This window comes from Benincasa hispida, chromosome 9 (assembly GCF_027475165.1).
Source record: "Benincasa hispida cultivar pf3 chromosome 9, pf3_genome.v1.1, whole genome shotgun sequence".
Taxonomy (NCBI): Eukaryota; Viridiplantae; Streptophyta; class Magnoliopsida; order Cucurbitales; family Cucurbitaceae; genus Benincasa; species Benincasa hispida.
Window position 1 is genome coordinate 54235739 of NC_143486.1, and position 19056 is coordinate 54254794.

Below are 19056 nucleotides of genomic sequence, written 5' to 3' on the forward strand. Positions count from 1 at the left end.
TTATCGTCCGCCATATGTTTTGACCATTCGTACAAAAATTAGATAAAGTATGCATATGTTTTTACCATTCGTACAAAAATTCGATAAAGTTGTTATTGAAATTGTAATCTTGAATCTAATAAACTAAGGTCCTGAGGTTATTTAATGTAGTTTGAACTTTATGTAGTGACATAAATGTGGATCAAGTTCAAATATATAGCCAAAATGGTCTATAGTATATGAATAAGGTTTGGCGCCTTATTCTAGGGACACTATGGTTGCGGTCCACTTTGTAGGTAGTACAAACGATGTGATCCTGAATCGTTCATATAGAGATATGTGAGTGGGGGATCCTATGCAATGAGTTTGCATAAGACTTAACCATGAAATAGTCACTTTTTACATTATAAATGTCGTTTTATGTATAAAACTGACTATTTCGTTAATTGATGACCTAAGTAACTTAATCTTAATGTATAAAACCTAGGTCTTGAACAAGGGTCCCCACCCTCTCCTTGGCTCGAGAGGATTCGGTTTATAGGTTGGACCTTAAACCAATTGTTCCCCTACTAGATCATATGGAATAAACTTAGAACAGTATGATAGAATAATTCGAATTGTTCGAATTAGGTGAAGAGAGAGAAACCGACAAGTATATGTGATATAGTGGTCGGGTTTTCAATTTAGAGATACAGCTTTAATAATGTGATTTAAATATCAATAATATGAATACGTTCATATTCGAAAGTTCAGAAATAATGGAAATGGTCAAAGATGTAAAAAGTCAAAGAGTTGACTTTTTTACTTTGAAAAGTCAAACTTTGACCAATCTTATATTCAAATTTGATTTGAATTTCAAGAAAATGAATGCGGATTCATGCTCAGGATATCAAAATTAGTCAACATGGAAAAAATCATAAAAAGTCAAAATGTTGACTTTTTGGTCAAAGTTTTGAGTTCCATCACAAACATGTATCTATACTAGCTGACTACATGTGTGATTGTCCTAGTCACACAAAATTTATCTCTCCACCTAAATTTTTAAATTGATAATTTAGAATTTAAATATCAATTATCTGAAAACAGACTTCCACCCATAATTTGTAGTATATATGCTCGTGCATATCTTATGACGGTTTCCTCGTCTGCATCATCTATGAGCTCACGAAATTGTGTTCCTAACCATATCAAACTTAACCTCGATCCTTTAATCTTGTCGGCGGGTGGGGTCGCACCGAGGTACAATTGACAAACTTCTAACCAGTCATCGTACATCACTCCGGTGACCGGCTCACCATCAACAGGTAACCCTAACAACACTTCTATGTCTTGTAGAGTGATAGTGCACTCTCCAACAGACATATGGAATATATGCATCTCGGGCCTCCATCTCTCGACCAAGGCTGTGATCAGATGTCAGTCCAACTGAATAAATCTTAATCTGACAACCCCATAGAATCCAGATGTGCGCAGTAGCGGTAGTATTCGAGGGTGGAGCGGGATAGTGCGCTGGAGAACTGCCTCTCGACGCCTGCAAGATATTTCTCCAGTAGTACGATCTCGTCATACAACAGATGATCGATGAATGGACTGGTCGAATAAAACATCGGGATCAACATGTCTGATGATATTTATTTCTCAATTAAAAAACATGTACAACTTAATTAAAAGAATAATGTACAACTTAATTAAAAGAATAATGTACAAGTTAATTAAAAGAATAATGTACAACTTAATTAAAAGAAAAGAATAATGTACAACTTAATTAAAAGAATAATGTACAATTTAATTAAAAAAATAATGTACAAGTTAATTAAAAGAATAATGTACAACTTAATTAAAAGAAAAGTATAACGTACAACTTAATTAAAAGAAAAGAAAAATGTACAACTTTATAATAAAAAAATTGAATATTCAATAAATTTATTTACTTTCCATAGATAGAGCGAGATTGTAATCATTACTTTTCATATATACATGACCAATGAGAAAAAAAGCTAGTAATTATTAATGGAAAAATAACAACAATAACAAAGAGAGCGAGATGTGCAGCGAGATTGTAGGAGAGAACGAGATTATAGGAGAGAGCGAGATTGTAGGAGAGAGCGAGATAATCTTCATTTTATTTGAACTTTCCATAAAAATATATATAAAAAAAGAGATAGTCTTCACCAATGAGAAAAAAAAGCTAATAATCATTAATGAAAAAATAACAACAATAACATAATTTGTCCTTTACTGATTACAAAATCCACAACAATAACAAATATATTAGATTACTATATTGAATATACAATAGATTATTATAAAAAAAAATTGAATATACAATAAATTGAATATATTAGATTATTATACTATAATTGAATAATCATTAGACTATAATTGAATAGTAGAGAAAAGTGAGAGGGTAAAGAATAATATAAAACTTTATTGATTACAATAAAAAAATTGAATATACAATAGATCTCACTCTCTCCAACAATCTCGCTCTCTCCTACTATCTCTGTTATTTTTGTTATTTTTCCAGTATTGCTCTCTCCTACAATCTGCTTCACCCACTTATGTTCCTTGTCGAGGGTTGAAGTTTCGACTTATGTGTGTCGAAACTTCAACCTTCGACAACCTAATATACAAAATTAGCGAGATTCGCTAGATTTATTTCCCTTGTCGAGGGGTTGAAGTTTCGGCTTATGTATGTCGAAACTTCAACCCTCGACAACCCTAATTTGCGTATTGTTTCCAAGTTTTTCTTTGTTTGTCGAGTTCTCAACATTCGACCTCTAGCATCGAATTCCCAAAACAACAATATTTCTCTAATAAGTTTCAAAACAACAATATTTCTTCAATAGGTTTCAAAACAACAACAATAATATTAAAGGTCTCAACGTTTCGTAATCCTGTGGAAATTTGAATACGCATAATACAAGTAATCTCTATTTTCTTTTCTTATTCTTTTTAAAAAATATGACATTTGTATATATTATATTGTGTTTGGCCGAAAGAGAGAGGAGGTAAGGGGACGTTTGGCACACAGCTGCAAATGTTAAGCTTCGGATTTATAAATATTTAGTTTGTAATTTTTTTTTATTTAATCACGGGATAGATTTTATATTAATTTAAATTTGTCATCTTAATTATTTTAATATAGTTAAGTTTAAAATAATCTAAAAAAGTTAGAAGAATATTTTTTTTTAAAAAAAATTGAAATAGAAATTTGGACTAAAATTATAATTTTATCTAATCTATTGTTTTAATAATTTGATATTTTAATTTTACTAGATTTTGAAAATTTTTATAGACATTTGTCACTTTAACTAATTTGAAAATGATAATTTTTTTTACCATAATATGCCAACTTAAAATTGGAATAAACTAGTATTTTAATATTAAATTCAATGATTGAAAAACTATATTTTTTTTTTCTTATCGAATTACATTTGAGGAATAAAAAAATCATAAAATTTGAGTCTTAGTTTTTATTTGGTCCCTAAGTTGTTTCAAATATTTTAAATCTTTACGTTTAGAAAATGATTCTAAGTCTTCCAACTAGTTAAATTGACCAACAAAAAGAATTAAAATGTTATTAAATTAAAAATCTATTTCTCTCCAATTATGTTGTAATTCTTGTAATTGACTCTTGATTTATAGGTCTTAATGTGTGTTTAAGCATCTGTAATTTGATTGGAGTCATTAGAGTTTAAATTAGGATATAATTGAAAAAAGAAGTGAAGAAGGTCAGCAGCAACAACCACTACCAGGCACTGTTGCAACAATGCCCCTAGAGTTGAACCCTGCATTGCAATGCTGGGGTGAGACCGTTACAATGCTGCTCATCCCAGCCTGGAACGCATGAATCCGAACCGATGGTTTAAGGGAATCGATCCAGTCGGTTCAGGTCTAGGAGATCCGATTCGACCAATTAAGGTCTGGTTCAACCACTTTTGAAGCTTTGAAGTTTCAATTCGAGTGGTTCAGGTCCAGTTCGGGTTGGTTCGTGCTGTCTAGAAGGGTTTTTTAGCTTCTTTTGTTGATTTATGTAATAACTTAGGCCTAGTTTGTTTGAAAATGTCAAAACCGAACCACATTAGTTTGTGTTTAATTATTTATGCATGTGATGTATGTTGTAATTAAATAAATCTTGTATGTGCATACAGTATGCCATGTAGATTTAAATTTCTACCATAGAAAGCATGTTACCTGCATTGAAAGTATGTTATAAGGTGTTATAATGTAACATCCTGAGTTTTTCATTATTCAAATTCTCTATTTTCGTAAAATTCGAGGATAATTTTGTTATTTCGATGTTCAGTTTTGTTTAAAGGGAAAATTTGGATTTATGTCATATTAATTTAATTTTAAGTTAATGTCGAAAATTTAAATTTATATTGGAGAAATTAATTTAATTTTGATTTTAGAATTTGAAGAGAAAAGGGGAAGAGTTTTAAGAATATATATATTTAGATATATTTGTGTAACGAGGAAAAGGTTAAAATAAAAGTGGAATAGAATATAATGGAATAAAATAAAATAAAATTTTATTATATTTTATTTCTTTTATTAAAATAACCTTTTTCTTTTAAAACGAAAATTAAAAAAAAAAAAAACTCTTTTCTCTCCCTTCTTCTTCCCCCCCCCAAACGTGAAGACCCTCTTTGTGTGCCCTAGCAGCCGCCAACCATCTCCTCTCCAGCCGGCACCGCACGCGTCCGACTAAGCCGCCACCAGTTTTATGCTCTCGCTCATGATATCTAAATTTCTTTTCACATTTTCAATTCTCAATTTTGATGTTTGAAACTTACTATTAAGAGTTGCTTTCAGACCTATTTATTATCATTTATGATTTATAGGTACCCTATTGTTTATTTTTTTTTATATTGAATTTATTGAAGGTCTTTTGAATTTACCTTATTTATTTAACATTTATTTCACTATAAAAGGGTGTCGTTTTAAGTTACATGCATGTATGTGTTTAGTAACAGTTCAACTTCAGTCCTAGGGGGTCGAGTCGTTACATATAATATATCGTATGTTGTTGACATAAATTTAATCTAAGCTGCAAGTCCATGTTCCCGTTACCAGTTCCCCGACAACGGCGCCATAAACTTGTTACGCGAAAATTGAATATGAATGATCTTATGTCATACAACGCATGAATGATTGCGATGATATGCGATACTACTTCTAGATATGCGTTATTAATGAATGTTGTAGTATGTTGTGCGTTGTCACAAGTTTCCTTGCGTTGAAACCAAGTATAATTTCACTGCAAGTTTCTCGGTGTGATCCGAGGTCGAACACAGGGATTGTTTTAGGTTAATTTCGTTATATTTGTGATATATGCGACCAGGGGTTTTTCAATTTAATAATAGTGTTGTTTGTACATGCGATAAAGTAAATTGTGCAGTAAAGTAAAGATAAGCGATAAAAATGCGATAATAAAGTAAATTGCGATAAAAGTAAAGTGCGATAAAATAAACCTAAGCTATGATAATACAAGATATAGGTTACATGATACAAGATATCGAGGTTGAGACTGACTCTGAAGAATATACAAAGATCGTGTTGTGTGGTGACAAGGCTTATGTGTGAAACAGAAAGAGAAAGAATAATTAATATAAACAATGCAAGTTTCTTAATTGCGTTAAAGATATAAGTATGGCTCCGCTTTCCCTTAGCATACACCTCTCGGTGATCAGCCGTGTTTCCCATATCTCTGTGGTGAAACAGAGACGAACATAGTGAACATAAGGTTGCTTCTATCTCTGGAAGTACTTCTTGCTTTAATTAATGCATTCTTCTGACCTTCTCTCAACAAATCAGAATGGCATCTTCACTTCTGCTCTCACAGGTGAAGATGCCATCTAGCATGCTTTAGCTAAACATCTTTATTTCTTTAGCATAGATTAAGTTTCTTGTTTAATTCATATTAATCACCAGGGGATTAAGAAAACATGGTGGAGAAAGCGATTAATGGAGGAACGTAAATAGACATAAATGTGGAAATGAAAGTGATCATGACATTTAATTATAAAATCAAGCGTTTGATACATGGTTGTGAATGATTTAGACTAAGAAGATGAAATACAATTGATGAATAAGAGTTAGAAATAGATACAGAAGAGTGTCAATGCCTTGACACCGATCTGGATGGAGAGATTGCTTGCTGACGTAGATGGAGTAAATGGAAGGATGAGCTTCCCTCTCAGGCTTGCTCAACCGGTAGAGTTGATCTAGGTACAGAGCTTCATGGCGGGGATTTAGAACAATTCGCCCTGAGACTCGCCTCTCAGCCTTGTCTCTTTTCTTCCCGGATCTTCTCCGATAAGCACTCAGATCAGCCTCTCTCTTAATAGCCTCGTATGAATTATCCTGTGTATCAAGTATATCTTTTCGGTGAATTCTTTGAGGGTATTTATAGATGAAAGCTTTGACTCTCTGACTTGTGGTCCCCACCGTATTGTTATGAAAATTCTGAGAATGGTGGAATAAATATTCCTTCTGTTATGCAATCAGTCCATTGAAAATGCACAATGGTTAGTTGTACACGTGTCAGAATCCTCCGTGATTGCGCTGCTCATCTGCATCTTCGATCGTGTGCCCGCATGCAGAGTTGTTTTTATTACCACATATGGTTAAAGTTCAACTCTGGATCGATTGTTGCATGCGCTGTCATTGCGTTGATTGTCTATTCATTCTTGACTGATGGGCACAATGCGACATAGATGCGTTAATCTTTCTCTCTTGAGCCATGAGCGCATACAGTGACTGGATTTCCTGCAAAACAGACTTGAAATATTCTTTTCTACCATCGCAACGGTGTTAGTGGGTGTATTTGTGATAATTTATAATTATTGTATTTCTTAGCTAATTTCCATACAATTGACGTAACTTTCCTCTCTTTTAACCATAATATCTAAATAAAGCAGTATAAATAACTTGTATTTCTACAAGTTATCACACACCCAAATTTAGACATATGTTTGTCTTCAAGCATTTCTTCTACTAAGGCAAAAATGCTCAGTTCCTATCCTAAATTTTGCGTCGATTGTTTGCTCCGAATGCTCCATTTAGGCACATTACTTAACAACGCAATTTCCTTTCATCCTTGCTAATTCATATCTGCTAAAAAATTCTTTTCTAATTTTAAAAAGAATGTTTACCTCTTCTTTGTCAAAACAACTTGATGCGTCTGTATGCGGTGGTCAAATTTTGCGTCATTTATTAGAGACTGTTGGTCATGGTTACACTCTTCGTTTTGGCTTGTTTCCACGTGTGTCATGTGAACATCCAACTATGGTTGTGTGCCAATTTCAACTTTAACTCATGAATTTCAGAGGAGTTGTCTCTTGCATTCTTTTATTTTCTTTTGCATTTTTCTCTTTTCATATTGCATTGTTCTTGGAAACCCACCTTCGTTTTGGCTTGCTCCCACAGGTGTCATGCGAACATCCAACTACGAGCAGGTTCCTTTCACAACTAACTCTTATCAAGTTGGGAATGTTTTTGAGTTTTCCCTTGCGCCGACATTGGAGCTGATATGAAAATGTTTTTTTTTTTTTTGGAAATGATGAATGCATTTTTCTTAAAGACCGTATAATCTTGATCTCATCTGCTTAGACCTTTCCTACCCTCAAATTTAGAGATGCACAAGGTCCTCATTGCATTGTTTGGACAAAATAGACAAACACTTAGAAAAAAATTTCAAAAAAAAGTTTGAGCAGAACTTTGAAAGATAAAAGGTAAAGTACTGCTAAGCTACGAATTAACTAAGTGTTAGTTAGAAAGTACAAAGTATGGGAAATGTTTCTAAGTGGATGCATATTATACATCATGGCAGCGCAATGAATAACGCAAAAAGAAAGATTAAGAACATCGCAAAGTTGATAAAGGATGATAAAGAAAAAGGCACAGGCAAATAGAGAGAAATGCTACTTAGTTGTATTGAAGATTCACTAAGTATACAAAGAATTAAAAATTAACGCAATACAAAAATTGTTGGCTTGTACAAAGAATCAAAGAATTTCGTTAACTTAGAAAAATAATGAATTGAAATTATCTTTTGAATCTAATTCAGACGGGTGCACGATTAAAAGTTAACACCGCGCTTCCATTAACGCAAATACATTTTTGCTGAGGATGGGCAATAACGCATACATCCCCGCAACACACCCCTTAACTAAACACATTTCTGGAGGATCGGGTGCACGGTATTGCTACCAGCACAACACTACCTCGACATAGTGCATTTTGCTAAGGACGGGCAAAGGACACACACGCGCGCAACACACCTCTCAACGCAATGCAGTTGAGTGTAATGGACGCAAGGTGTCTCATGTTGTCCCACAATACACCCATCATTGCGTTACATACCAATTTTTTTATTTTTTATTTTTTTTCTGTTCACTTCATCAATTACACAAGTCGAAAAGACTTTATGATGTTCAATGTTTCATCCAATCATTCACTTGTAAAAACAACGCTACTAATACATACAAATTAAAGCAATTAAATATGACATGGAAATACTCAACTGAATTAAATTGAAGGTAAATACAGAAAGCATTAAAAGCTAATTCTATGAAGCAGTAAATAACGTAATTTAGGAAGTAGTAAAAGAGAGCTGTAACGAAAGTAAGTAAACATAGATAGAGATGCTGATTGAAAGAAGCTTTCAGAATTACCGCACTCATATCCCTCTGCAAGAGATTAATCCTGCTTGCCCAAGTCAATGGTATCCATGCGTCGATCTATGTCGCCTCCGTAGTAAGGCTTAATCCATTGACCATTGATTTTAAATGCGTTGTTCCCATCTAAAGTTAGTTCCACTGTGCCGTGGGGAAAGATAGTCTTGATTTTGAATGGCCCAGACCAGCGAGACTTCAATTTCCCTGGAAACAATCGCAAACGTGCGTTAAAGAGTAATACTTATTGACCTTCGACAAATGTCTGGTCGTTTATGCGGTCGTCATGCCACTTTTTGGTTTCTCCTTATAGATTTTGGCATTTTCATAGGCGTCCCTTCGCCATTCGACCAGCTGGTTCAGTTGCAGCTTCCACACTTTCCTTGCACTTTCTAAATCAAACTTCAGCTTCTTGCATGCCCACATCGCCTTATGTTCCAAATCGAGCGGCAGATGACAAGCTTTTCCAAAGACCAGGGCATACGGGGACATGCCAATTGGTGTTTAATAGGCAGTCTTATATGCCCACAGTGCTTCATCAAGCTTGGGTGACCAATCCTTCCTGGAAGTATTAACTACCTTCTCCAAGATAGTTTTGATCTCTTGGTTAGAAATCTCTGCCTGCCCATTAGTCTGTGGGTGATAAGCAGTTGTAACTTGATGGCTGACGTTAAATTTAGTCAACAGATTGGTAATTATGCGGTTAATGAAGTGAGAGCCTTCATCGTTGATTAAGGCCTGTGGCATCCCATATCGAGCAAAAATATTCTTCTTAAGAAACTTCGCCACTATGGCCGCATCATTCTTGGCACATGCAATGGCCTCAACCCATTTTGATACGTAGTCAACCGCGACCAGGATATAGTGATGACTTTCTGATGGTGGAAATGGGCCCATGAAGTCAATTCTCCAAACATCAAATAATTCAACTTCTAAGATTAACGTCAATGAAATTTCATTTCTTTTAGACATATTCCTTGTTCTTTGACATTTGTCGCATTGCACAGCGTGGGCATGGGCATCCTTAAACAATATTGGCCAGAAATAGCCACACTGTAAAACCTTTGCGGCAGTCCGCTGCCCCCCAAAATGTCCTCCGTAAGGGGACTCATAACAAAGCTCTAGAATGTGCTTGACTTCGTGCTCAGGAACGCATCGACGTAGAATGTGATCAGGTCCAAGTCGATATAGGAATGGGTTGTCCCAGAAATAAAATTTTACGTCGTGTCTTAGCTTCTTTTTCTGCTAGTAACTATAGTCATATGGTATTTGACCGCAAACGATGAAGTTCACAATGTCCGCATATCAGGGAACATTAATGTCTATTGACATCAGTAGCTTATCAAGGAATCTTTCCTCAATATCTTTTTCTTTCCCTTGAACCTCGTAATTCTCCATTCTTAACAAATGATCAACGACTTGGTTCTCGGTGCCCTTCCGGTCTTTGATCTTTAGGTCAAACTCTTGCAGGAGCAACACCACCGTATAAGCCTTGGTTTTGCATCCTTCTTTTTCATCAGATATTTGATCGCAAAGTGATCGGTATACACCACAACGTTTGTTCCGATTAAGTATTGTCGAAATTTCTCCAGTGCAAACACCATTGCGAGCATTTCCTTCTCCGTGATTGTTAAGCTCTCCTGCGCATCATTCAATGTTTTGCTTGCATAATAGATAGGATGCAATACCTTTTCCTTGTGCTAACTCAACATTGCACCCACTGCATAACCGCTCGCATCACACATCAACGCACATGGTTGCATCCAATCCGGCGTAATCAAAATGGGTGCCATGATGAGCGCATCTTTCAATGTGTTGAATGCTTTAGTGCACGCATCATCAAAATTATATTCTCGGTTAGCTTCAAGGAGCGCACTTAGGGGCCTTGCAATCTGGGAAAAGTTGCAAATAAATCTTTGATAGAACCCAACATGTCCTCGAAAGCTCCTAAGTGTTTTTATGTTCACTGGTGGGGGTAGCTTGGAAATTGCGTCGATTTTTGCTTGATCAATTTCCAATCCTGCTTTCGAGATTTTATGACCCAGAATAATTCCTTCTTCAACCATAAAGTGGCATTTTTCCCAGTTCAGAACAAGATTCGTTGCCACACATCTCTTCAAGACTTTCTCGAGGTTAGCTAAATATGAGTCATAATTATTGTCGAAAACTGAAAAATCATCCATGAATACCTTGACTGACTCCTCCAAGTAATCTGAAAAGATTGCCATCATACAGCGTTGGAAAGTGCCTGGCGCATTCCAGAGTCCAAATTGCATACGTCGGAATGCAAATGTACCAAATGGGCACGTGAAGGTTGTCTTGTCTTAATCCTCCGGCGCAATTGCTATTTGGTTGTACCCTGAATAGCCATCAAGAAAACATAAGAATTCATTCCCAGCAAGTCTGTCTAACATCTTATCAATGAACGGGAGTGGGAAGTGGTCCTTTTAGTGGCCAAATTTAACTTGCGATAATCCATACAAATTCTCCACCCATAGTCGTTCTTGTGGGAATTAATTCATTCTTGTCATTAGTGACTACTGTCATCCCCTTTCTTCGGAACACACTGCACTGGGCTCACCCAGCTGCTATCAGATATTGGGTAGATGACACCTGCATCTAACCACTTCACTATTTCCTTCTTTACTACCTCCCTCATAGCATGGTTCAAGCGTCGTTGCCTTTCTATCGATCTTGTCGTTCCTTCTTCCAGACGAATCTTGTGCATGCAGTACGAGGGACTGATTCCTCAAATGTCTGCCAAGGTCCATCCTAAAGCCTTTGCGTTATTTCTCAGGATCTGTATAAGTGCGTCTTCTTTCTCCTTACTCAACGAAGCAGAAATGATAACCAGTACTGTGTTGTTACCTCTTAAGTAAGCATACTTGAGGTGCACAGAAAACGGCTTCAACTTTAGCACAGGTGGTTCTTCCAACGATGGCTTAGTGCGTTGTGAAGTTCGTTCAGATAACTTGAGTGGTTCAAAATTTGATCCAACTTGAATTGCGGCGTAATCCTCCTCCCAAATTGTGCTGATTCCAAATTCTTCTTCCTCTAATTCTGCTAGGGGCTCGTGCCAAGGTTCTTCACATAGTTCTTCAATATACTGGAAATTCTTCATATCACTTGGGTACTTCAACACATTGAAAACATTGAACTTCACTTCTTGATCGTCAACTCTGATGGTGAGTTCTCCTTTTTGCACATCGATCAGCGCTTGCCCTGTTGCGAGAAATGGGCGACCCAAGATGATAGGTACTTCTCTTTCAGCTTTGTAATCCAATATGATAAAGTCCGCTGGGAAGATGAACTTGTCTACTTGCACAAGTACATCCTCTATCTTGCCCTCAGGATGCGTTATCGATCTATCGGCCAACTGTAGTGTGATCATGGTTGGTCTTGCGTTGCCGATATCCAACTTTTTAAAGATCAATAAGGGCATTAAATTTATGCTCGCTTAAATCGCACAGCGCGTTCCTGACCTTCTTCCCTCCTATTGAGTAGGGCAATGTAAAACTCTCAGGGTCCTTCATTTTGTTGGGGATATTATTTTGAAACAGTGCACTACATTCATACGTTAATGCAACTTTTTCATTCTCCCCGATCTTCCTTTTATTAGCAAGAATATCCTTGAGAAATTTTACATAGCTCGACATCTATTCCAGAGCTTCTATTAAGGGAATATAAATGTGTAATTGTTGGAGAACGTCCAGAAACCTCTGGAATTGCTTGCTATCATCTTTCTTCTTCAGCCTGGACCAGAAAGGTGGAGGATCCTGCCTTACTTCTTATTTAGTTGGCTGTTTGTTGAGGTCCTGTTCTTGTTATGTTTCGTTAGCTGGAGGTTGCGTTGATTTAGACTCCAAGTCTTGAGGAGTTTCATCTTTTGTAGGTATACTTACTCCTGAACTGATAATTTTTCCACTGCTGATTGATTGGTCATCATCGATAGTTAGATCTACTGGCCTTGTTGTTTGATCTGGTACTGGTAGCGCGGGGGCTGTTGTTTTACCACTCCTAAATGTCACTGCATGACATTGCTCTTTACCTCGTGGCCTCGATGCTCCTGAATTGCTAGTCAGCGTACCAGGCGCTTTATTTTTCAACTCAATTGCAAGCTATTCAATCTACTCTTCCAAACCTCTAAGGGAACTAGCTTGCAATTGTCTAATTGCCTCGCTCTTTTCGATATAATGCTTCAGTGAAGTCTCCAGAGACGAGGTACTGCAAGAGGCATCATATAAGAACGATTGGTCATAGGGTGGTGTACTTTGAGAGTGACCTGGAATACAGTCTGAATTAGTGAAGACCGGAGGGTTGCCTCGATCCCCTTGATAATTGTTCTGATGGAAACTATGGCTTCCCTGGTTGTGATTCCCGTCCCAACTTACAGTTGGGTGATCCCACCAACCAGGGTTGTAGATGTTGTCAAATAACTCATTATAGACAGAATATACGGCCTGTTGATTCCATGGGCAGACTTCTGCTGGATGTCCCTCCCCACATTGAACGCAGTTCATTGCGGCCACATGCGTCAACGCATTAACTTGCGCTGAACCTTGAGAGAGATTTCTCTGTTGATTAGCCAACGTCTGAAGAAGCGAGGTCATCGTGGTCATTTGATTTACCAGTGTGCTCATTGTATTAGTTGACACATCGACACTTTCTACTCTTTCTTACTCTAGACCACTTTCCTCCAACTCGGTATCAATCCACTCATCAGAATGTCGCAAGATGCGATCTAATATGCTCTTGGCTTCCATATATGATCTGTCCATTAATCCTGCTGTCACGGAGGCATCGACAACTGCTTGCGTTGATTGATCTAAACCATTGTAAAACGTCTCCATTAGAATGCTATCGGGAATCCCGATATGCGGACAACTCTTCACTAATTGTTTGAAACGCACCCAGGCGGTGCTCAAAGTTTCATAACCCTTTTGCTCAAAGTTCAACACATCCCTCCGTCTCTTTGCGTTGACGGCTGGAGGGAAGAATCTGTTCATGAACCTGTCAACCAACTGTTCCCACGCATTAATCTCATCTGGCTCTAATGACTGAGCCCACCTCTTTGCTTCATCCCGCAGTGTGAACGTGAAAAGATATAACCTAAGTCATTCTTGAATCACACCAGGTATCAATCCGCTGCACATATCTACAAAATTCGTCAAATGTGCATGTGGGTCCTCTCCTTGTAATCCTCCAAATTGACCCGCATTTTGAATCATCTACAACATAATCGGTCTTATTTTAAAGCTTACATTCTCCTCAACTGTTGGCCTTGAGATTCCTGGTGAGAAGTTATAGAAATTCGGCGCCGCATAGTCTCTCATTGGGATGTTGCGGTCAGAAGCAAGAAATATGGAATCTTGTGCTGGCCAATTTTCCCTTTGATTCCCTATTGGTGCCTCGTTATTATTGGCCATGCTTCTTCACCAATTAATTCGGCTCTGATGTGCTTCCGTGCGAATAATACACCTAGTCTCTGTGTCCGCTTAGAATATCTGAATCACTCCAGAGCTCATAAGCCGTCAGACTACTCTTCGCGATAAACAACCAGTATAAAGAGATCTGTCCTGCAAAATACCACAAACATTCTCAAACAATAATCGTTAACCAATCCCCCGCAACGGCGCTATAAACTTGTTACGTAGAAATTGAATATGAATGATCTTATGTCATACAACGCATGAATGATTGCAATGATATGTGATACTACTTCTAGATATGCGTTATTAATGAATGTTCATGTAGTATGATGTGCGTTGTTACAAGTTTCCTTGCGTTGAAACCAAGTATAATTTCACCGCAAGTTTCTCGGTGTGATCCAAGGTTGAACACAGGGATTGTTTTAGGTTAATTGCGTTATATTTGTGATATATGCAACCGGGGGTTTTTCAATTTAATAATAGTGTTGTTTGTACAAGCAATAAAGTAAAGTAAACGATAAAAATGCGATAATAAAGTAAATTGCGATAAAAGTAAAGTGCGATAAAATAAACCTAAGCTATGATGATACAAGATACAAGATATCGAGGTTGAGACTGACTGTGAAGAATATACAAAGATCGTGTTGTATGGTGACAAGGCTTATGTGTGAAACAGAAAGAGAAAGGATAATTAATATAAACAATGCACGTTTCTTAATTGCGTTAAAGATATAAGTATGGCTCCGCTTTCCCTTGGCATACACTTCTCAGTGATCGGTCGCGTTTCCCACATCTCTGTGGTGAAACAGAGACGAACGTAGTGAACGCAAGGTTGCTTCCATCTCTGAAAGTACTTCTTGCTTTAGTTAATGCATTCTTTTGACCTTCTCTCGACAGATCAGAATGGCATCTTCACTTCTGCTCTCATAGGTGAAGATGTCGTCTAACATGCTTTAGCTAAACATCTTTATTTCTTTAGCACATATTAAGTTACTTGTTTAATTCATATTAATCACCAAGGGATTAAGAAAACATTGTGGAGAAAGCCATTAATGGAGGAACGGAAATAGATAGAAATGTGGAAATGAAAGTGATCATGACATTTAATTATAAAATCAAGCGTCTGATACATGGTTGTGAATGATTTAGACTAAGAAGATGAAATACAATTAATGAATAAGATTTAGAAACAGATACAGAAGAGTGTCAATGCCTTGACACCGATTTGGATGGAGAGATTGCTTGCCGGCGTAGATGGAGTAAATAGAAGGATGAGCTTCCCTCTCGGGCTTACTCAACCAATAGAGTTGATCTAGGTACAGAGCTTCACGGTGGGGATTTGGAACGATTCGCCCTGAGACTCACCTCTTGGCCTTGTCTCTTTTCTTCCCGGATCTTTTCCGATCAGCACTCAGATCAGCCTCTCTCTCAATAGCCTCGTATGAATTATCCCGTGTATCAAGTATATCTTTTCAGTGAATTCTTTGAGGGTGTTTATAGATGAAAGCTTTGATTCTCTTACTTGTGGTCCCCACTGTATTGTTATGGAAATTCCAAGAATGGTGGAATAAATATTCCTTCTGTTATGCAATCAGTCCATTGAAAATGCACAATGATTTATTGTACACGTGTCAGAATCCTCCGTGATTGCGCTGCTCATCTGCATCTTCGATCGTGTGCCTACATGCGGTGTTGTTTTTATTACCGCATGTGGTTGAAGTTCGACTCTGGATCGATTGTCACATGTGCCGTCATTGCGTTGATTGTCTATTCATTCTTGACTGATGGGCGCAATGCGACGTAGATGCATTAATCTTTCTCTCTTGAGCCATGAGCACATACGGTGATTGGATTTCCTGCAAAATAGACTTGAAATATTCTTTTTTACCATCGCAATGGTGTTAGTGGGTGTATTTGCGATAATTTATAATTATTGTATTTCTTAGCTAATTTTCATACAATTGACGCAACTTTCCTCTCTTTTAACCTCAATATCTAAAGAAAGCAATATAAATAACTTGTATTTCTTCAAGTTATCATATGCATGTTTAGGGTTTCAATTGTTTTTATATATGTGATATATTAAATCATGAGTTATCTGATATATGTTATGGATGCAAAGCATGTCTAAAGTTTTATAAGTTATTAAAAATTGGATTAGACATTAAAATCCATAACAAAGATAAGTTGTGTACTCACGTAAGTTAATCACTTTTTTTAAATAGTTAAAATAGGTCGTTATCTTATAAAACTTGGGTTGCAAACTCAACCGGTATATAATCCTTTCTAAGGCCGGTTTTTAAGTTGACGGTCTATGGAACACCTCCTACCTAGGGATTATGGCCAAATAATTGAGCGTTGTTAATCGGTTTTATAAGCGCAAATGAACGATGTAAGGTTTTAAAACTTGTTTGTCACCTGGACATCGTAGCTTAAATCCAAATATAAACGTTATACTTGGATAAACACCTAGACTTAGGTTGTTTAATTAGCCGAAACAAACCTGAGTAAAATATACCCAAACAAATGTTAGAACATTTCCGTGGGAGTTTAATAACATATATGATATGTTGTTAGAACATTTAGTAGGAATTTAATAATGTATATGATATGTTATTAGAACACTTCACTGGGAGATTAATAACATATATGATATGTTGTTTTTAGCTCTCGCGTCCCTAAGAGTTCATGTCACTCTGGGAGTGACCTCCATTCAGAAAGTGTTTGCATGAATCGAGATTAAGGTGAATAGGAGAAGTTGTTCATAGTAAAATCAAATATATGATATATTGATTTTAATTCTCACGCCCCTAAAGAGTTTACACCGTAAGGTTCATGCGACACTTCGTGTCACCCTAGGAGTGACCTCTATTTGGAAAGTGTTTGTATGAATCAATATCAAGGTGAATAAGGGGAAGTTGTTCATTATAAAATAAAATATACGATATATTGATTTCAACTCTCACGTCCCTAGAAAGTCCGCACCGTGAGATCCGTTCAATGCTTCTTGTCGATTATACCTTGGTTGCTTCATTCGGAAAGTGTTTGCATGGGATCAAGATCAAGGTGAATGGGTGAAGTTGTTCATAGTAAGTGGGTGAAGGATATGTGTCAACGTGTCTCGCGGTCTCTTCCATTGGTTTGGACCATGAGATTCCTATGTTGCGCTTACTGGTTAGCTTTAAGGCGGCCTTTTCTAGTCGTTTAACGATGGCTAGCCCCTCGGAGGATTGCAACATAGAATTTGGGACAACTCAAACTCCAGAAATGGATAGGATTTCTTAGTTCCATTCCTAACCTTGACTCTCCAATTTGGTAGCATCGTTGGGGTCGACCTCTAAGTCTGAAAATGGAGGGTTACACTTACAGAATTACTAAGTGTTAGTAGTTTCTGACCAAAAACGATAACTACATGACTATAGAAATAAGAGTTATTTTGGATATAGTATTTAGTCAAGAATGTCTTGCCTTAGTGAAAAAGTATTTGATTGCCCCCTGTTAGCACTTATCCTGACTCAATATAGTATCGTTGCAAAAATAATGAAATTTAGGTACATTATTTTGCTAAAACATGATTGGGTTTATAAGCAATTCACTAATAAAGAAATTGTTTATTTTTCAGAATGATTAGTTCACTAATACAACTGTTGGCTTCAGATAAATTAACTAGAGACAATTATGCTACATGGAAATCAAATTTGAACACAATACTGGTGATAGATGATTTAAGGTTCATTTTGACAGAGGAGTGTCCTCCCATCCCTAGCTTAAATGCAAATTGAATTGTTCGGGAAGCATACGAAAAATGGACAAAGGCGAACGATAAAGCCCGTGAGTACATTCTTGCCAGCATATCTAATGTTTTGGCTAAGAAACACGAAAGCATGTATACTGCCAAAGAGATTAAGGTATCTCTACATGGGATATTTGGACAATCATTCTTTTCCCTAAGGCATGATGTTATCAAATATATTTACAACCGCTGAATGAAAGAAGGGGCCTCTATTAGAGAACATGTCCTAGACATGATGGTCCATTTCAATGTGGCAGAGGTAAACGAAGTTGTCATAGACGAGAAAAGGCAAGTCGGTTTTATTCCAGAGTCTCTTTCGAAGAGCTTCTTGGCTTTTTGCACCAACATGTTAATGAATAAGATAGAATACAACCTGGCTACACTTCTCAATGAGCTACAAGCTTTTCAGTCCATTTTGAGAACAAAAGAACAAGAAGCGGAGGTAATTGCTGTTGCTAAGAAAAAAGGATCATCCTCTAAAAAGTTTGATGTCGCTTCTTTTTCTAAGAACAAGAGTATTCCAGTGAAAAAGAACAAAGGGAAAGGGAAAAAGAAAACTTCTACAGGCTGCAAAGGCAAGGCCAAAGCTGCAGACAATGGAAAATGTTTCTATTACAGCGAGGATGGGCATTGGAAGAGAAACTGCCCACAGTACCTTGTAGAGAAAAGAGTGGAGAAAGCAAAATAAGGAAATTAGTGTTGGGTTGTATGTTCTAAAACTCGTAGTTTTGTAAATAGTAAACATATATGAAGTTTATTCAGACAAGTGTTGTTGATTGTTTAATAACTCTAAATCCAATAAACTACAAACCCTTGGCATTGTTATGAATACTTGGACTTTATGTGGAGACATAAACTAGATCAAGTTCGAGTAAAATAGCCTAAATCGTCTATAGTACTTGGATTAGGTTGGGTACTTATTTCTAGAGATACTATCTAATACGACCCGCTTTATGGTTGTTACAAATTTTGTAAAGTGTCATAAACGATGTGATCAATTCGTTCATGTAGAGACATGTGAGCAGGGGTGTTCTACACGATGAGATTGTGTAAGACAGACTACGAAATGACCACTGTTACGTATTAACACCGATTATTGTAAACACTGATTAATTTCACTTCTTGATGACCTAGATAACTTGATCTGAATCCTGAGCTGTCTATGAACACTTGT